This window comes from Hyperolius riggenbachi, chromosome 12 (assembly GCF_040937935.1).
Source record: "Hyperolius riggenbachi isolate aHypRig1 chromosome 12, aHypRig1.pri, whole genome shotgun sequence".
In the NCBI taxonomy this organism is placed as follows: Eukaryota; Metazoa; Chordata; class Amphibia; order Anura; family Hyperoliidae; genus Hyperolius; species Hyperolius riggenbachi.
The window spans coordinates 84,707,939-84,729,865 of record NC_090657.1 but is presented as its reverse complement, the minus strand read 5'-3'; the positions used below and the strand labels follow the sequence as shown (position 1 = coordinate 84,729,865).

Sequence of the window (21,927 nt, the reverse complement as noted above, 5' to 3'; positions counted from 1 at the left end):
AGGTTCATATTTCTTATATTTAATTTTCGAATGTTCAAGTACCCCCCTTGATCCCCCCTGGTTCGAGCTCCCATCACCTTACTATTCTGCACATCAACACTATTTACGCACAATTGGATGCACAAAGACGCCATAGCGTTTTTGTGGCATTCAGGCGCCTGTAGCGCCAGTATTTTGTATACATATGCGTCACATAGTACGCTTAGACTGACGTAAAGCCACATGCGAGCGGGACACATTTGCCATTAGTACACCATATCCAAAATGGCGCCGACACTCTCCGGCGCATGCGCGCTAAATGCCACTTCCGCTCAGCGTAGCGGAAGTGACGCAGGACAATGCGGAGACGGCGTTCTCCGCTCATCCAAGCTATTTGTAGGGCTCAGTGTGCCTCGTTCCCCACTGAGGCGCTGAGCTCGTTCCAGACCCCCAACTGGTAAGTCCCTTCATTACTTTGTCCTCACTAGGTTTATTCTTTATATCATTGATTTATTGAGCACTGCACTGTATAATTTACCTGGCGACCATGTCATCTTAGGTTAAGCCATTTTAGACCTGGTCTGCTTTTATCATGCAACATACCATCACAACCATTTGAGGGCTGTACAAATTACTAGACACTGGGTGATGACAGCCATTATCATTAATCATGATACTAAAAACAGCGGTATATAGGATATACAGGTTATATATGTTTATCACTTTAGAAGTTGTATCCTTGGAACATCTACTTATATAGATACTCAAATTACCCCTAGTGATTGATTCTTTAAAGTTGGTATACACATGAGGTTCATGCCTGCACTGTTGTTTGCACTTTATTTGTGAAGCGCTGACTTCTGTTTTAAATTATCACAAGCATTTGGGGTCCGTTATTTATGTATGTTATTGTTTTGTATTTTTTGTAGCTTGTGCTCCTGTTTGATTGCCTGAGGAAGCGGGATAATCCCGTGAAACGCGTAGCACCCGGGAGTACTAATAAATTGCTGAATTTTTGACCAGACATTGTGTCTTCTATTGGTTTTTGGTCTGTTTGATGAGTGGCGAGTACGTCTCCCCCCAATTTTTAATCTTAATATTGTTTTTACTCTTTTTGGCGCCTCTGGTTCTTATCCTTATCACAATGCAATCCACCTATGGTGGCAAGGATTCTTCCTAATTTCCTTCTACAGAGAGCGACATCTTATACCTGAGTGGGGTCAGGTACTAATTCTCCCCACCGGCATATGGAGTGGTTGCCTAGGGGCAACCCATGTTTGTGAGTATAACTTTTTCCACCTATTTTGTCTCTATTGCTTTGAAATACCGCACCATTTGGGCTCTCGGTCTTTTGTTTTTGTTTCTGAAGTGCAATACAAAGTGGTGTACACGTGAGAAGTGGAACAAAAATCATACATGATTCCAAACATTTTTTACAAATAAATAACTGGGGTGTGTGGTGTGCGTAGTTATTCGGCCCCCTGAGTCAATACTTTGTAGAACCACCTTTTGCTGCAATTACAGCTGCCAGTCTTTTAGGGTATGTCTCTACCAGCTTTGAACATCTAGAGACTGAAATCCTTGCCCATTCTTCTTTGCAAAACAGCTCCAGCTCAGTCAGATTGGATGGACAGCATTTGTGAACAGCAGTTTTCAGATTTTGCTACAGATTCCCGATTGGATTTAGATCTGGACTCTGACTGGGCCATTCTAACACATAGATATTTTTTGTTTTAAACCATTCCATTGTTGCCCTGGCTTTATGTTTAGGGTTATTGTCCTACTGGAAGGTGAACCTCCGCCCCAGTCTCAAGTCTTTTGCAGTCTCCAAGAGGTTTTCTTCCAAATTTGCCATGTATTTGGCTCCATCCATCTTCCTATCAACTCTGACCAGCTTCCCTGTCCCTGCTGAAGAGATGCACCCCCCGAGCATGATGCTGCCACCACCATATTTGACAGTGGCGGTGGTGTGTTCAGAGTGATGTGCACTGTTAGTTTTCCGCCACACATAGCGTTTACCATTTTGGCCAAAAAGTTCCAGTTTGGTCTCATCTGACCAGAGCACCTTCTTCCACATGGTTGCTGTGTCCCCCACATGGCTTGTGGCAAACTGCAAACGGGACTTCTTATGCTTTCTGTTAACAATGCCTTTCTTCTTGCCACTCTTCCATAAAGGCCAACTTTGTACAGTGCATGACTAATAGTTGTCCTATGGACAGAGTCTCCCACCTGAGCTGTAGATCTCTGCAGCTCGTCCAGAGTCACCATGGGCCTCTTGACTGCATTTCTGATCAGCGCTCTCCTTGTTCGGCCTGTGAGTTTAGGTGGATGGCCTTGTCTTGGTAGGTTTACAGTTGTGCCATACTCCTTCCATTTCTGAATGATCGCTTGAACAGTGCTCCGTGGGATGTTCAAGGCTTTGGAAATCTTTTTTGTAGCCTAAGCCTGCTTTACATTTCTCATTAACTTGATCCCTGACCTGTCTTGTGTGTTCTTTGAACTTCATGGTATTGTTGCTCCCAATATTCTCCTCTGAGGCCCTCACAGAGCAGCTGTATTAGTACTGACATTAGATCACACACAGGTGCACTCTATTTAGTCATTAGCACGCATCAGGCAATGTCTATAGGCACCTGACTGCACTCAGATCAAAGGGGGCTGAATAATTATGCACACACCACTTTGCAGTTATTTATTTGTAAAAAATGTTTGGAATCATGTATGATTTTCGTTCCACTTCTCATGTTTACACCACTTTGTGTTGGTCTTTCATGTGGAATTCCAATAAAATTGATTCATATTTGTGGCAGTAATGTGACAAAATGTGGAAAACTTCAAGGGGGCCGAATACTTTTGCAACCCACTGTACATCAAAGAAACCGTGAAAGACAATTTCAGATAAGGTTTTACTGCAGGGAAGTTCAAAGGGTCATTAGCTTTGTTCTGTTTCATAGTGTAAAATGCAGTGTGTAGTTTGTAAACTGCAAATATTAGAGAATGATGCAATGTTCTATAAAAAAAAGCTATATAACTGAAAATAAAAATATGAGACTCTTTTCTTTGCTACTAATGTTCTACTAATTATTCGTACTACATGTACAATTCATTCTATCATAAGTTTTATTCACTTCAGTGTCACTTTAAATGGCACAGAACAACACGCATGTTGTCAAAGTGAAGGCGGAAGTAAAGAGCGAATTGTTCGCCTGCAGCCACCCAGCATATGGGACAGCGTATTTGCGGCTATTTTCTATATTCGTTTTCAGTGACCACATTGTGAAAGTAAAAAAAATATTTTTGCAAATATATTTTCAAAATATCGAAAATCCTTTTTGCGATGCAAACAATGCTTTGGCGAGTTTTTACAAGCAACAATTACCACCACATGCGAATGAGGGTGTTGTATAGATTCATAAAGGCCATCAAAAAGTAACTGTTCTTAAAAATGTTTTGAAAGAGATATGCTATTTCATCCTTTAGGGCTCTTTCACACCAAGACCTTGCGTTTTAGGGGACGTTAAGGTCGCATAACGTGCCCCTAACGCAACGCATGGTGGTGCTAAAGTTGGAAGCTACATAGAGACGCTTTATGTGTCTCTTGGTGCGCCGTTTTCATTCGATACTGGTAGAACGAAAACGGCGCATGCGTCAGAAGACTGTGGAGACCACGTGATCGGAACACTCTGCATCACGTGGTTCCGCCAGCCAATCGTCACACAAAGTGGACGCTCCAGGAAGTAAACACGTGATGTCACACAGTGCAGTGAATATTAATTAGCCATGTGGCTAGGCACAATAGTGGACTCTCCCCTCCTCCTCCAACAATACTGAGCATGTGCAAACAGTCTAACGCGGCTAAAACCGCATATAACGCACAGCATGCTGCACTTTCATTGAACGTGCAGCGTTACACTGTAACGCAACGTGGGTACTGTGAACAGCCCATTGATTTTTCATTACTGTGAGTTGGGCTGCGTTACAGGCTGCTCTAACGTGCGCCTGTAATATCCCACTGTGAAAGCAGCCTTAATGTGTGCCATTAGCATAATGTATGCCTGTTCTTTTAAAGTATAGCTGCATTCTCTTCTCTCCATTAGTCTTCAAGGCTGTTGTATAGACTATCTATTATGATCTTCAGTGTGACCTGAGGTTGCAAAACAGTATTTTATGTTGTGTGAGTGAATGAAAGCAACACAAATTTGGTTATACCCCTAATTTAATAATAATAACTAGGCTGAGGAATGGGGGAATGCCCCCCTGAAATATTCTGCAACTGATACATTTATTAAAGAACTAGCTGATGGCCCGGCGTTGCCCGGATATGTATTTGGCTGGTGTCCACTTTTTCTAACCCTAACACACAATTACTCAATGACCTAGTTTGTGAGCTGTGTGGTTTTTGGCATCAATAATTTGCATTGAAATGAAACAAATCTGATTGGCTGTGGCTCCAGCTCCTTTTCTGCATTTGAACCCCTGTCACCTAATGACCAACTGTACCAGGTTTGAGACTTGTACCATTAACAGTGCAAGAATGGCAGCTATTAAATATTCCCCTAGAAAATCAATAGATGAATTTTGATTGGCTTTTGTAGGCTCCACCCACTTTTTTGAATATTAATCCCAGTCACCCAGTGACCAACTGTGCAAAGTATGAGACCCTACCATAAACAGTGTAAGAATAGCTGCAGTTTATATTTTCCCAGTGAAATTTGTATTTGATCCCGCCCACTTTTTGGTTATGGGGATAAAAAGTATCCTATATGTTATTCCAGGTAATGTACTGTGTGTGCCAAATTTCATTCAAATGCGTTCAGCCATTGTTTTGTGATTCACAAACATCCAAACTTTCTCATTTATAATATTAGTGAGATTAGTTACTTTATGCACGAGTCTCTCATCTGCTTTCCTTCAGCAGCTACAGCATTGCTGCTCACTGCCCAGCCACCACTGTGGTTAAGCTGGACAGCGGGGTGATTTTATCTCCCCAAAGGCCCATAGGTGCCTGCAGCTCTGCCAGTAAAGCCAGTGCTGGGACACTAACGGCTACAGTTAAAGCCAGCTACTCCAGCTCTCCTGCTTCCAGCCACAGGACTCTTCTCCTTTGGACAGAGAAACTTCTGCTGACCTGGTCCCTGGTCTGAGAGGGACACAAGCGCTAATGCTGATAACACACATATGGGCATATCAGCCACCTTATCAGGTGAGATCTGTCTATGACCAGCTGGTCCCCTTTGATTATCAGAAGTCTGAGTGCACTCTCCTTTGTTCCCTCCCTCCCCCCTTCCCGGTCTCCTACAAGGGTGATCAAAGACTCTGCCATCACCCCTCTTCCACCATTAGGTGGCGCTGGACGGCTGACATGGTCTCATGGATCCTGATCACATGTAATATCATGTTATCGGAACTGAGAAGACCATCCTGGACTACGTTGCCACCGCGGTGGAGGTGGAAGAAGCCAATTCAGCTGTCCGGACAGGTACGTATGAGTGATCTCTGCCACCACCCCTAATCTGCCGCTGCATACCCAGCTGAGCCTGCTAGGCTGGGGAAGGCAAACTTCCCCAGCAGCACGAAAAATTCAGCCCTGCAGCCAAATAAAGTTTATTTGGCTGCTAGGGGGTGAAACACCTCACACCTCCAGAGGATCTTCCAACCAGTGTTGCCAACCTTTCACGTTATTTTTTACTGACAAATACCTAAAAATTTACTGACAAAAGATTTTTTTACCGACAAAATCCCTGCCAAAACATGGGCGGGTCACGCAACAGAATGTGGGCGTGGTCATGGGTGGGGCCAAATATACATGATTTTAGTAGTGCTGTAAGAGGTCCGCCGGGGAAGTTTGAGCTCTGCCATAGTGTTTTCCCCCCTTCCCCCAAAATACATGTTATCTTACAGCATTTCACCAAAAATCCACGTAAAGATACAGATAATATGGCAGTGGTTCCCTAAAAATAGATGTAATCTGGCAGCAGCGATTCCCCTAGAATACACATAATCTGGCAGTAGTTCCCCAAAATACACTTAATATGACAGCAGTGGTTCCCCAAAAAATAGGTAGCCCCAGGTCTATAGGTGTCCCCAGAATAGGTGGCCAGCAGTATAGATGTCCCCAGAACAGGTAGTCAGGGGTAGAGATGTCCCCAGAACAGGTAGCCAGGGGTAGAGATGTCCCCAGAACAGGTAGCCAGGGGTAGAGATGTCCCCAGTATATGTAGCCAGGGGTATATGTGCCCAGTATATGTAGCCAGGGGTATATGTGCCCAGTATATGTAGCCAGGGGTATATGTGCCCAGTATATGTAGCCAGGGGTATATGTGCCCAGTATATGTAGCCACTAGCCAGAGGTATATGTCCCCAGTATATGTCCCCAGCAGGAGGGGAACAGCGCAAAGAAGAGAGAGAGCTGTGGGATTAGCGGGGAAGGAAGGTCATCTTCCCCCCCCCCCCTTCCCTCACCTTAGGGCTCTCCCTCCCTCGCTCTCCCCTCCAGAACTAAGTGTGGTGCGGTGGCTGGCAGCGGGCGGAACTTACGGTACCTCCGTCTCGTTGCAGGCGCGGGATGGATTTGCCGCTAGTCTGGTCTGGTCCAGAGCAGAGCAGCGGCACCAAAACTTTCGGCGCTTGGAGTGAGATATACATATATAATAAAATATATATATATACAAGATCTTCTAAAAAAATTAGCATATTGTGATAAAGTTCATTATTTTCTGTAATGTACTGATAAACATTAGACTTTCATATATTTTAGATTCAAATACACAACTGAAGTAGTTCATGCCTTGTATTGTTTTAATATTGATGATTTTGGCATACAGCTCATGAAAACCCAAATTTCCTATCTCAAAAAATTAGCATATTTCATCCGACCAACAAAAGAAAAGTGTTTTTAAAACAAAAAAAAAATCAACCTTCAAATAATTATGTTCAGTTATGCACTCAATACTTGGTCGGGAATCCTTTTGCAGAAATGACTGCTTCAATGCGGCGTGGCATGGAGGCAATCAGCCTGTGGCCCTGCTCAGGTGTTATGAAGGCCCAGGATGCTTCGATAGCTGCCTTAAGCTCATCCAGAGTGTTGGGTCTTGCGTCTCTCAACTTTCTCTTCACAATATCCCACAGATACTCTATGGGGTTCAGGTCAGGAGAGTTGGCAGGCCAATTGAGCACAGTAATACCATGGTCAGTAAACCATTTACCAGTGGTTTTGGCACTGTGAGCAGGTGCCAGGTCATGCTAAAAAATGAAATCTTCATCTCCATAAAGCTTTTCAGCAGATGGAAGCATGAGGTGCTCCAAAATCTCCTGATAGCTAGCTGCATTGACCCTGCCCTTGATAAAACACAGTGGACCAACACCAGCAGCTGACATGGCACCCCAGATCATCACTGACTGTGGGTACTTGACACTGGTCTTCAGGCATTTTGGCAGTTCCCTCTCCCCAGTCTTCTTCCAGACTCTGGCACCTTGATTTCCGAATGACATGCAAAAGTTGCTTTCATCCGAACAAAGTACTTTGTGCCAGGTCGTGCTGAAAAATGAAATCTTCATCTCTATAAAGCTTTTCAGCAGATGGAAGCATGAACCCACTTTTGAACCAGAAACAGAGGCAGAAGCGCCTGACCTGGGCTACAGAGAAGCAGCACTGGACTTTTGCTCAGTGGTCCAAAGTAATTTTTTCGGATGAAAGCAACTTTTACATGTCATTCGGAAATTAAGGTGCCAGAGTCTGGAGGAAGACTGGGGAGAGGGAAATGCCAAAATGCCTGAAGTCCAGTGTCAAGTACCCACAGTCTGTGATGGTCTGGGGTGCCATGTCAGCTGCTGGTGTTGGTCCACTGTGTTTTATCAAGGGCAGGGTCAATGCAGCTAGCTATCAGGAGATTTTGGAGCACTCTATGCTTCCATCTGCTGAAAAGCTTTATGGAGATGAAGATTTCATTTTTCAGCACGACCTGGCACCTGCTCACAGTGCCAAAACCACTGGTAAATGGTTTACTGACCATGGTATTACTGTGCTCAATTGGTCTGCCAACTCTCCTGACCTGAACCCCATAGAGAATCTGTGGGATATTGTGAAGAGAAAGTTGAGAGACGCAAGACCCAACACTCTGGATAAGCTTAAGGCCACTATCGAAGCATCCTGGGCCTCCATAACACCTGAGCAGTGCCACAGGCTGATTGCCTCCATGCCACGCCGCATTGAAGCAGTCTTTTCTGCAAAAGGATTCCCGACCAAGTATTGAGTGCATAACTGAACATAATTATTTGAAGGTTGACTTTTTTCGTTTTAAAAACACTTTTCTTTTATTGGTCGGATGAAATATGCTAATTTTTTGAGATAGGAAATTTGGGTTTTCATGAGCTGTATGCCAAAATCATCAATATTAAAACAATAAAAGGCTTGAACTACTTCAGTTGTGTGTATTTGAATCTAAAATATATGAAAGTCTAATGTTTATCAGTACATTACAGAAAATAATGAACTTTATCACAATATGCTAATTTTTTGAGAAGATCCTGTAATATATTGCCATTGAAACCTTTTTTGGGCTGGAAATGGTCTTTAAGTCCAAACTGAAAAGCTACCTATTTATTTTGGGACTAGGAATGCCAGCTAGTTAACAAGCAATTTACAGTCAAGTTGAAGCTTTGAGGAGTTTTTTTTTTTTACTTTGCATAAAGCAATTCAGATATATTAACTGTACAGTTCCTACAGCTAGGCAGCTGTTTGCTGGTACTTGCATACTGTTATTTCTGTCATTCATTTATCCTAGTACTGTATTTAGACTTAAATTTTTCCATTCAATGAGATAACAAGTTTTCCAAATACTATAGCTTTTTCTTGCTTGAACGGATGGAAGAATTTCACCTATAGATGAGCGATATCGCTCTTAATCATGGCCACATTGCAAAAAACACCCAAAGTAAATAGTATTTGTAAGGTTTCCTGTGAAGGTATGACATGACACACCTTCCACTGGAAACACTGAAAAACATAATTTATTTCTCAATATACAAGAGTGGAGTGTTGCGTTTGGAGAAATAAATGTATAGATAATTCAGCTGCAACCTTAGTAATATTGATTCTTCCTACTAGATCGGTTAGATATACAAAGATTCTAAGGTGCACTTATAAACTGATAAAACAGTGTCAGTTTTTCTTCATCAATAATAGTAAAAGTAAGTGCAATTTAAAAACAAATTTATGCAGCAATAAATAATCGAGCAGGATCCTGCCTCACAAACATACAATCACCTCCTAAACTCTTCGCTGCAGCTGAAAAAATGTGTGTGCTTTCTCCCATTTTGGCAAAAAAAAGTTAGTTGTCAAAAAGTGCATGTGCAGCTGGTGTTGATAGTGTAATAGCCCAAATAGCACCAGTTAGTAGACAGAGGATTGGTAGAGTGCAGGCATAAATCCACAAAGGTTTGGTGTGTGTACAAAATCACAACGTGCCCTAGCCCATTAAATTCAGCAGTTTTGCAGCCGCTTGATTATTTATTGCTGCATACGTTTGTTTTAAAATTTCATATACTTGTTCTGTTATTGGTGAATAAAAACTGACACTGTTTTATGAGTTTATAGGCGCACCTTAAAACTTTGTATACCTTTTATTTCTCAACAAACAGTTTAACTTTCAAACACACCTAAAGTCAATAAAGCAAACATAACACAGAGTATGCCTGACTTAAATAAAGAAATAGAACCAATTAAAAGTTTAGCAGCCACCAACACCATAAGTTTTGAAAGGATCTTCTTTCTATTTGATAGATAAGGCCCTTATACACTTACCTATTTCTCCCAAGTTTTCTCCTGGAATATATTTTCACATCTTATCAATAAAATACCCTTTAAGCCTCTAGCAAAACAGAAAATACTCAGAATATTTTTTACAGTACTTTTCCACTTACTTTTTGGTTTTCAGTTTTCAACTGCAGAGTACTGAAAAGTTATGTTAAGCAAAAGATGAAAAATGATCTCCTAGGAGAAAAAGTGAATTGGATTAGAGCCAGAGGGTTTATGAATTTGTTTATAGGTTATAATTCAAAACAAGATCTGATGAATCAAAATTATCTGTGGTGACAATGACAACTAACATTTCATTTTAAATACAATTCACAGGTGCAGTATAGTCAAAGGCCGTCCTAAGGAAGTGGTTGTAATGTTGCACCTTTCAGGCTTCATTTTTATGTCATGCCACCTTGCTGCCACTTTTAAGGACTGTTGGTCAATAAACAGAAATTTTCATGACAAGAGGTCTTTAACCATTTGACCACAACAAGTGGTGTTCCAAAGCAATTTTCACCTTTCAGCGCTACTTTCATTCATTCATTCATCAATGACTTTATCACTACTTATCACACCAAAATGATCTATATTTTGTTTTTTTCACCACCAATTAGGCTTTCTTTGGGGGGTACTTTTTGTTAAGAATTATTTTATTCTAAATTCTCTTTAACTGCAATAATAATAATAAAAAAAATGAAAAAAATAGTATTTCTTAATTTTCAGTCATTATAGTTTTAAATTAAAAATTTAAGATGTGCTACTGTGGATTAAACCACACATTTTATTTGCCCATTTGTCCCGGTTATTACAAAGTTTAAATTATGTCCCTAGTTCAATGTATGGTGACAATATTTTATTGGAAATAATGGTGCATTTTTTCAGTTTTTGTCCATTTAAACTATACCACTAATTATAAGCTTTTATTTGCAAAAACAACAGTAATCTATCCTCATGACTTATGAATACTTATTAAAAAAGTTGAGCCCCTAAGGTAACTATTTACATTTTTTTTAAATGACACTTTTTTTTATTCCAAGTGTTTTATTTTGGTAACTATGTGTATGATTGTGGGAGGGGGTAAGGGGTTAATTAATAAGGGATTTATTATTGTAATTTTACTATGTGGCCACTAGATGTCCCCTCTACTGTGAACAGTACACTGGAAAGGTTGTGTGTATGTTTTAACTTTTACTTTCTCAATGACCACCAATATCTCACTGATGATCATTGATCACAGGCACTTTGATCATGAAATGGGAACACGTGTTTCCATTCACCGATTAGTCTACTAACAGGCAGCGATGAGTGTGTGTGGTGGCCGATCGCAGCAAGGTACTTATATACTCGCCCCTGGAGCAAAGGTGAAGTAGATATACTGCACCTGTTCTGAGAACAGGTTAAAGCGGAACTTTAACCCAGGACTGAAATTCATCCAAATTAGTAGCTGATACCCCCGTTCCCTTGAGAAGTCTTTACCTTTTCTTAATTAGATCATCAGGAACATCTGTATGACTTATGTATTGTGGTGAAACCCCTCTAACAGTGTGATGTCAGGACCATGGTCTGGACAGTTAACTGTGTGACCTTATTGCATTGTGGGAAATAATGGCTGTTTCCAGCCATATCTCCCTCTGCAGAATGTTTGTTTACTCTTAGTTCTATGCACAGAGATCATCTGGAAGGACTAATTGATCATTTATCAATTAATATTGTAAAAAAGTAAGCAATTTTATTCATTACATTATTTTCACTACAGTTCCCCCTTAAGCTGGACATAAAGACTGTTCAAAAATCAATTAAAGTGATATTCCCTGAATGAAATATCTTAAAACCTGATTTAAAGGACTACTGCCATGAACATTTCAATATTTTAAATACATGTTAAACATACAAATAATTAGTACCTTTCTTCCAGAGTAAAATGAGCCATAAATTTCCTCCTATGTTGCTGTCATTTGCATTAGGTAGTAAAAGTCTGACAGAACTGACAGGTTTTGGACTAGCCCATCTTCTTGTGGGGGATTCTCGTGGTTTTATTTATTTTTCAAAAGCTCTTATTGAATGGCAATTGCACCATCCAACTGCCAAAAAATTGTGCAGCAAACAGGGAGGCTGGCAAGCATGTTTGTATAAATGCTTTTCAGGGAATGTGTTTATAAAGAATAAAGGCCATGCTGAGAATCCCCTATGGATAGATGGACTAGCCCAAAACCTGTCGGTTCTGTCAGATTTCTACTACCTACTGTAAGTGACAGCAACAAAGGAGAAAAGTAATTTATGCCTCATTTTTACTCTGGAAGAAACCTACTTCTTATTTGTATGTGTTGCCATGTATTTAAAATTTTACAATTTTTCGTGATAGTGGTCGTTTAAGCTCTCTCAAAAAAATGTAAAAGTACGACCTCTCTCTAGGCTGCTTTATTTACAAAGCTTCCCAAGTGCGTCTGCTAAAATTCTCCCTCCCTGAGTACCAGTGTGTCCCCTAAATTGCTTGTAGTTCTGTGTATTGAAAGTACAAGTTGGAAATATAAACAATAAAGTGAAGATGAACACCATTCTGAAATGAGCCTGCATCTTTTGAAATAATCTCGGTTAAATTGCAGGGTTGCTAGGCAACAGTATAATAAAGCTAGATGGAAATCATAAACGCATTTAAAGTTACTCTTTCCTACATCCAAAGTCCTTGGAATTGTGAGGTTAAGTCTTTACATAAGACATTTTCTTCTTTTCAGTTTACTTTTTATATATTAAATCAACATACAATATATTACAACAATATATTATTCTGCGAGTAAGGCTAAAAGAGTATTTATTTTAACTACACAGCAGGCACCTAATGTAAGAAAAATAAATGAATAAACACATGCAAAAGTCCAATTCTTAAAGGAAAACTGAAGTGAGAGGGATATGGAAGTGGCCATATTTATTTCCCTTTTAAGCAATACCAGTTATTTGGCAGCTTTGCTGGTCATCTGCCTCTAATGCTTTAAGCCACAGACCCTGAACACACATTCAGCAGATCAGGTGTTTTTGACATTATTGTCAGATTTGAGAAGATTAGCTGCATGCTTGTTTCAGGTGTGTAATTCCAAACACTACTGCAGACATATACAGGTCCTTCTAAAAAAATAGCATATTGTGATAAAGTTAATTATTTTCTGTAATGTACTGATACACATTAGACTTTCATATATTTTAGATTCATTACACACAGCTGAAGTAGTTCAAGCCTTTTATTGTTTTAATATTGATGATTTTGGCATACAGCTCATGAAAACCCAAAATTCCTATCTCAAAAAATAAGCATTTCATGAAAAGGTTCTCTAAACGAGCTATTAGCCTAATCATCTGAATCAACTAATTAACTCTAAACACCTGCAAAAGATTCCTAAAGGCCCATACACACGTCAGATTTTTCCGAACGACGGGTCGTTTGAACGTCCCATCGTTCAGTCGTCCGCACGCCAAATCGGGCGTGTGTATAGACTGTTGTTCGGGTGATAAGACTGGTCTTATCACCTGAACGACAGTCTGTACACACGCCCGATTTGGCGTGCGGACGACTGAACGACGGGACGTTCAAACGACCTGTTGTTCGGAAAAATCCGACGTGTGTATGGGCCTTAAGGCTTTTAAAAACTCCCAGCCTGGTTCATTACTCAATCATGGGTAAGACTGCCGACCTGACTGCTGTCCAGAAGGCCATCATTGACACCCTCAAGCAAGAGAGTAAGACACAGAAAGAAATTTCTGAACAAATAGGCTGTTCCCAGAGTGCTGTATCAAGGCACCTCAGTGGGAAGTCTGTGGGAAGGAAAAAGTGTGGCAGAAAACGCTGCACAACGAGAAGAGGTGACCAGACCCTGAGGAAGATTGTGGAGAAGGACCGATTCCAGACCTTGGGGGACCTGCGGAAGCAGTGGACTGAGTCTGGAGTAGAAACATCCAGAGCCACTGTGTACAGGCGTGTGCAGGTGCCGCATTCCCCAGGTCAAGCCACTTTTGAACCAGAAACAGCAGAAGCGCCTGACCTGGGCTACAGAGAAGCAGCACTGGACTGTTGCTCAGTGGTCCAAAGTACTTTGTTCGGATGAAAGCAACTTTTGCATGTCATTCGGAAATCAAGGTGCCAGAGTCTGGAAGAAGACTGGGGAGAGGGAACTGCCAAAATGCCTGAAGTCCAGTGTCAAGTACCCACAGTCAGTGATGATCTGGGGTGCCATGTCAGCTGCTGGTGTTGGTCCACTGTGTTTTATCAAGGGCAGGGTCAATGCAGCTAGCTATCAGGAGATTTTGGAGCATTTCATGCTTCCATCTGCTGAAAAGCTTTATGGAGATGATGATTTCATTTTTTAGCATGACCTGGCACCTGCTCACAGTGCCAAAACCACTGGTAAATGGTTTACTGACCATGGTATTACTGTGCTCAATTGGCCTGCCAACTCTCCTGACCTGAACCCCATAGAGAATCTGTGGGATATTGTGAAGAGAAAGTTGAGACGCAAAACCCAACACTCTGGATGAGCTTAAGGCCGTTATCGAAGCATCCTGGGCCTCCATAACACCTGAGCAGTGCCACAGGCTGATTGCCTCCATGCCACACCGCATTGAAGCAGTCGTTTCTGCAAAAGGATTCCCGACCAAGTATTGAGTGCATAACTGAACATAATTATTTGAAGGTTGACTTTTTTTGTTTTAAAAACACTTTTCTTTTATTGCTCGGATGAAATATGCTAATTTTTTGAGATAGGAATTTTGGGTTTTCATGAGCTGGATGCCATAATCATCAATATTAAAACAATAAAAGGCTTGAACTACTTCAGTTGTGTGTAATATAGTTACATAGTTACATAGTTATTTTGGTTGAAAAAAGACATACGTCCATCGAGTTCAACCAGTATAAAGTACAACACCAGCCTGCTCCCTCACATATCCCTGTTGATCCAGAGGAAGGCGAAAAAACCCTTACAAGGCATGGTCCAATTAGCCCCTAAAGGGAAAAATTCCTTCCCGACTCCAGATGGCAATCAGATAAAATCCCTGGATCAACATCATTAGGCATTACCTAGTAATTGTAGCCATGGATGTCTTTCAACGCAAGGAAAGCATCTAAGCCCCCTTTAAATGCAGGTATAGAGTTTGCCATAACGACTTCCTGTGGCAATGCATTCCACATCTTAATCACTCTTACTGTAAAGAACCCTTTCCTAAATAAATGGCTAAAACGTTTTTCCTCCATGCGCAGATCATGTCCTCTAGTCCTTTGAGAAGGCCTAGGGACAAAAAGCTCATCCGCCAAGGTATTATATTGCCCTCTGATGTATTTATACATGTTAATTAGATCCCCTCTAAGGCGTATTTTCTCTAGACTAAATAAACCCAGTTTATCTAACCTTTCTTGATAAGTGAGACCTTCCATCCCACGCATCAATTTTGTTGCTCGTCTCTGCACCTGCTCTAAAACTGCAATATCTTTTTTGTAATGTGGTGCCCAGAACTGAATTCCATATTCCAGATGTGGCCTTACTAGAGAGTTAAACAGGGGCAATATTATGCTAGCATCTCGAGTTTTTATTTCCCTTTTAATGCATCCCAAAATTTTGTTAGCTTTAGCTGCAGCTGCTTGGCATTGAGTACGATTATTTAACTTGTTGTCAATGAGTACTCCTAAGTCCTTCTCCAAGTTTGATGTCCCCAACTGTATCCCATTTATTTTGTATGGTGCTAGACCATTAGTACGTCCAAAATGCATGACCTTACATTTGTCAACATTGAATTTCATCTGCCATGTATGTGCCCATATAGCCATCCTATCCAGATCCTGTTGCAATATGACACTATCTTCCTGAGAGTTAATGATTCTGCACAATTTTGTATCATCTGCAAAAATAGCAACATTGCTCACTACTGCATCTACTAGGTCATTAATAAATAAATTGAAGAGCACTGGACCCAGAACAGACCCCTGTGGGACCCCACTGCTAACAGTCTCCCATTTTGAGTATGATCCATTGACCACAACTCTTTGTTTTCTGTCCATTAGCCAGTTCCCTATCCATGAACACAGACTCTTCCCCAGTCCTTGAATCCTCAACTTTTGCACCAGACTTTTGTGGGGAACAGTGTCGAAGGCCTTTGCAAAGTCCAAGTATATCACATCTACAGGATTCCCAATATCCATATTAGCATTCACTACCTCATAAAAGCTGAGCATGTTAGTCAAACAGGACCTGTCTTTAGTAAACCCATGTTGATGCTGAGAAATAAGATTATTTTCTACTATGAAGTCATGTATAGTATCTCTTAGTAACCCCTCAAATAGTTTGCATACAACTGATGTTAAACTTACAGGTCTATAATTTCCTGGATCAGATTTTTTGCCCTTCTTAAATAATGGGAAAACGTGGGCTGTACGCCAATCCACTGGGACTCTGCCAGTTGCAAGAGAGTCACAAAAGATAAGATAAAGGGGTTTATCTATAACTGAACTTAATTCCCTTAGGACCTGAGGATGCATGCCATCCGGGCCAGGTGCCTTGTCTATTTTTAATTTATTTAGTCTTGCCTTCACTTCTTCCTGCGTTAAGTATTTAATATTACAGTTAGAAGATTGAGACTCTTCCGCCTCTGTAGTTTGCAACAGTGCTGTTTCTTTTGTGAAGACAGAAGCAAAGAAAGCATTTAATAACTCTGCCTTACCTTGGTCATCCACCATTGAGTTCCCATCCTCATCCTTTAGGAGTCCTATACAGTCAACCTTTCTTTTTTTAGAGTTAATGTACTTGTAAAACTTTTTTGGGTTAGATTTGATATCCTTAGCGATTTGTTTTTCAGCTTCAATCTTTGCCTGCCTAATTTCTTTTTTACAATTTTTATTGCACTCCTTATAATTGCTTAGTGCAGCCTCGGTCCCCTCCTGTTTTAAGACCTTATAGGCATTCTTTTTCCTCTTCATTTTATCTTTAACCTTTCTATTCATCCATAGAGGCCTTTTTTTATTCCTAGACATTTTGTTTCCATATGGGATATACATACTACAGTATTGATTGAGTATAAGTTTAAAAGCTTGCCATTTCCCTTCAGTGTCTTCCCCTTGTAGTACATTATCCCAGTTCACCAAACTTAGTGCCTGCCTAATTTGAGTGAACTTTGCTTTTCTAAAGTTCATAGTTTTAGTGGTCCCGCTGCCCCTTGGCCTATCAGTCACCAGCTCAAACGTTATCATGTTGTGATCACTATTTCCCAAATGTTCTTGAATCTGCACATTTGATACATTATCTGGTCTATTAGAAATGATCAGATCCAGTAACGCATTCCCCCTAGTTGGTTCAGTTACCATTTGAGTCAAGTAATTGTCCTGTAGTGCTGCCAGAAATAAATCTAAAATATATGAAAGTCTAATGTTTATCAGTACATTACAGAAAATAAAGAAGTCTAATGTTTATCAGTACATTACAGAAAATAAAGAACTTTATAACAATATGCTAATTTTTTGAGAAGGACCTGTAGATCAGCAGGGCTGCCGGGCAACTGGTATTGTTTAAAAATAATTAAATATGGCAGCCTCCATATCCCTCTCACTTCAGTTTTCCTTTAAAGACTGAGCATGAGTGAGCTGATCTACCATGTTTTAGGACTGAGGCCTACTACCAGTGCTTATGCAGCGATTTTTCTGGTCCTTGTAGATAAAACTTCTCTGTTCTTTCAAAGGTAATGTGGCCTAAATGTTGTACTGACTGGCCCTGAACAAAGTTATATTGCTTATATTACTTGTCAAACAAGTGTAGGCTTTCTCTTATCAAATATGCTAGAGGATTACCAAAAAATACTACAACCTTGAACATGCTATAATTTTTGTTAACTGAAATTATTGTTAGAGATTGTGTTGGCTTACAGTTTTAAACTTGGTACCCAAACAGACCTGCAGCTAGGCTCCCAGGATTAAGCATTACGTTCTATTCTATGGGAGGAGGGGGTGGGTGAAAAATGAATGAGGGATGACCGGCTGTGGAAACTTAAGAGAAAATTTTTGAATGACCCCTTATTCCCGATCGATGACTGGATTTAAAGAGACACTGAAGCTATATATATATATATATATATATATATATATATATATATATATATATATATGATTTGTATGTTTAGTACAGCGAAGTAATAAAACATTAGGAGCAGAGACATAAATCCAGTACAGGAAGAGTTAAGAAACTCCAGTTGTTATCCATGCAAAAGAGCCATTGAGCTCCACGACTTTCTAAGTCGCAGAGAGCTCTGTCTTCTGCAGTTTATCTCACCTGTTAGTCATTGTAATTTCTTTTTCTCTTCAGAGGACAGGTCAAAAGTTCACTGGCCTGCTCTGTAAAATCATTTGGAATGCTCGTTATTGTGTAAACCTGCAAATATTAGAGAATGATGCAATGTTATAAAAAACTGAAAATAAAAATATTAGAATATTTTCTTTGCTACTAATCTAGTAATTATCCGTACTACACAACCAATTAATTATATCATAGTTTTTTTTTGTTGGCTTCAGTGTCTCTTTAAAAGAACTGCCAAATGTCACCTCTTTTGGTTGAGATTATCTACTTACTAATTCCAGGAAATTTACTGCGAAGGAAGAGAATGTGAAGCATGCCCTTCCTTCTGTTTACATCTACAAACACTATGCCCTGTAGGTACAGCAAGGAGAAGAGGCGCCCAGAATATATAAAACACTTTAAAACCAATAAAAATAAAAGATTAAGGTGGTTTACCTCATAGACGACAAACTCACTTTAGATAAGGAAGTTCAATAGATTGTTAAGCACAGGCAACGCATTTCATAGGACCATGCCCACTTCCTCAGGCAAAATAAAAGTGCGCTCTGAGTGCGGCATATAGACTACTTTGGCACTTTTATTTTGCCTGAGGAAGTGGGCTTGGTCCCACGAAACGCATTGCCTGTGCTTAACAATCTATTAAACTTCCCTACTTAAAGTGAGTTTGTCATCTATGAGGTAAGCCACCTCAATCTTTTTTATTTTTATTGGTTTTAAAGTTTTATATATTCTGGGCGCCTCTTCACCTTCCTGTATCCCACTCCCCCCACCTAACTAGGAGGGGGGACTTGTGCACCTACTTTAGGTGCACAGATTATTTTGCTAAGAGAGCGACCGAGTCCAGGACCGCTGGCAGACCTGAGTGGAGTCAGGTATAATACACTCCACATGCCTGAAGTGGTCGGTTGCCCTGCTGTGCAACCCACCTTTGTGATTACCCCTTTTTAGAAGCAATTTAACAATCATTACTCGTGACATACTGCACCATTTGGGCTCTCGTTTGTCTTTGTGATCTTTTCCCCTCCAGTACTGTACATGCCCTGTAGGTACATATAAAGTCAAATGCACTTTATTATTAAAAACAGATCAATCTATAGAACAGACGCCACTCGTAGTGATACGTCTCCTGTGCGTGCCCTATATAGGGACTACAACCCGTAATTTGACCTATGGGGGTCCTGGCTCATCCCCCTCCACTTGTATTATTGCAACAAGTGTGGTGTAGCTACCCCACACGTGGGTTGAAATATTCACTTAAAGTTTTCAGGGTTAGAGTGTGTCTGCTCCACAGACCAAAATCAGATACTTTTGGCAGACAATTCAGCGTACTGACCCCATAAACTTCCGAGGGTAACAAAAGGAGGCAATAAAAGGGTTCTACAAAACGTGCAAATGTGCTGTACATAAACCTTAATATGATCACATTTCACCTAAACTGCTTCTTCAGAAGGTGCTATACATATATACACAGTGATATACAACATACACATTCCACCAATATACAAATTTACAAATTGCCCTCCATAGTAATAAAGCCCAAGTCAGAGCTGAGGACGCAGAGTTCGGCGTGCAGAATATATACTGCTGGGTGATTATGAGGAAGGGTGGATACTAAGGCAGTGGTAGCATGACCAGACATCCCGGATTGCCCGGGACGCGTCCCGGATTCGGGGTCCGCTGTCCCAGGCTGCATGAGGTCCCGGGAAACGTCCCACTTTTAGCAGCGGGACGTCCCGGCCTCGGGACTCTGGTCACTGTATTGCATGAACTGGTTCATTGCCCGCAGCCCCGCTCCAGCCTCCTTAGTCTTCCGGTGTCTGTTCCGACACCGGCAGGCGAGCAGGGCTACAGCAAGATGGCTGCCGAAGCCCTGTACTGGAGACTATTTGTGTCTCCAGTACAGGGCTTCGGGCGCCATTTTGCCGTAGCCCTGCACTCTGAGTGCGGGGCACTGCAGGAGGAACAAGACGGTCCCAGGAGCAGTGCGCCAGAGGAGACTTCTGCCAGGTGAGTAAATGCTTGTTTTTCAAGGTGAACTGTGCCCCCATTGCGTTTATTTTCTGGTGAAATGTTTGCCCGCAGTGCGCTTATTTTGTGCTGACATGTTGCCCGCAGTGCGTTTATTTTGTGCTGACATGTTGCCCACAGTGCGCTTATTTTGTGCTGACATGTTGCCCACACTGCGTTTATTTTGTGCTGACATGTTTGCCTGCAGTGCATTTATTTTGTGCTGACATGTTTGCCCTCAGTGCATTTATTTTGTACTGACGTTGCCCACAGTGCGTTTATTTTGTACTGACATGTTGCCCACATTGCATTTATTTTGTACTGACGTTGCCCACGGTTCATTTATTTTGTGCTGACATTTTTGCCCACAGTGCATTTATTTTGTGCCCGCAATGCGTTTATTTTGTGCTGACATGTTGCCCATTGCGTTTATTTTGTGCTGACATGTTGCCCACAATGCGTTTATTTTGTGCTGACTTGTTGCCCACAATGCGTTTATTTTGTGCTGACTTGTTGCCCATTGCGTTTATTTTGTGCTGAAATTTTGCCCACATTGCGTTTATTTTCTGGTGTCTGGGGTAACTGTTGCGGCATTTATTATTTAATGGTCATAGTTGGCTATGTTTGCTGCTTTGGGGTTACGGTATACTATTAAATAGCATCACACAGTTTCTGCACACCCATGATGGGAAACCTCGTCTGACCACATCACAGCGTAAACGCTGCTTTCTTATGCCTCACTGTTACATCATTATGTTAGCTCCGCCCATACAATGTCATGGCCACAACCATTTTTCGGCGCATCCCTCCGATTTTCAGCCCCCCCCCCCCCCGGGTTGAACCAACAAAAAAAATAGTCACTCTAGGCAGGAGTCACACCCCATATTTTAGGTCATACCTGGTAAGGTGCTATAATATGCTCTTATATGTTGGTGGATCGTCCTCAGCATCAACCCTGCTCCCTGTATAGCCCATAAGTAAAAGATGGCTGCTGGCATGTCCATTCACAATCCTGGAACATGTGCTACGTTCCAGGTGGTGGCTTCCGAGAAAGGAGGGGCGAGCATCATAGGACGTTTGCTGGGCTGTGGAACACATATGCACAGAGGGAGATACTGGTTTCTTGGCAGTTGGAAACAGCTGTTATTTCCCACAATGCAACAAGGTTCACAGACAGGAAACTGCCAGGACCTACAGTATGTCCTGACATCACACGGTGGGAGGGGTTTCACAATAATATCCGCCATACAGATCCATTCGAGAAAAAATAAAGATTTCTCATGGAAAAGGGGGTATCAGCTACTGATTGGGATGAAGTTCAATCCTTGGTTACAGTTCCTCGTTAACTGTACCTCTTTAGTGTGTTGTGGAGATAACACATTGTGAAGAGTAATAACATTCTTTCCTTAATCTGACTAATTTGGCACCCCAATTATTTACACATGGCTGAATCAGTCTCCGCCCTAGTGCAGATATTCACATTTCAGCATTCATCGCTTTCGGAGACACGGTAGCTGGTTTGCCAGGAGCAGCAGATGTGAATATAGGACCTTGTAATACAAATGTTCAATGTTTATTTATGACAAAGCTGGAGCTCTCATACTGGGCACCAAAATGAATTCCCAAATCATCTTGTTTAGCTTTCCATTTATTTTAGCACTTTTACCCAACTTAATATTTGAAAAGATTTAAGAGAGTAAACCTGAATCATTCCTCTTGTCTATGATTTTTTTTGTAGATGCAGTAACTCTCTGAGCTACATCATTTTCATTTTTTTGTTTGTTTTTAACAGATCAAATAAAAGCAGCTTTCACATAAAAG

General features: G+C 41.0%; 1 long non-coding RNA gene across 3 annotated transcripts in view; it reads right to left on the bottom strand.

Moving 5' to 3' along the window:
* LOC137541388 (uncharacterized) overlaps positions 1-21,232 on the bottom strand; it is a 145,807-nt gene extending 124,575 nt beyond the window's left edge. For all 3 annotated transcript variants that reach the window (XR_011025145.1, XR_011025146.1, XR_011025144.1), the window contains exons 1-2: positions 21,005-21,232; positions 9,901-9,970 (exon numbers count right to left, since the gene is read on the bottom strand). This is a non-coding gene — a long non-coding RNA (uncharacterized lncRNA). The remainder of the gene's footprint in view (positions 1-9,900; positions 9,971-21,004) is intronic.
* Positions 21,233-21,927: the final 695 nt, after the last annotated feature.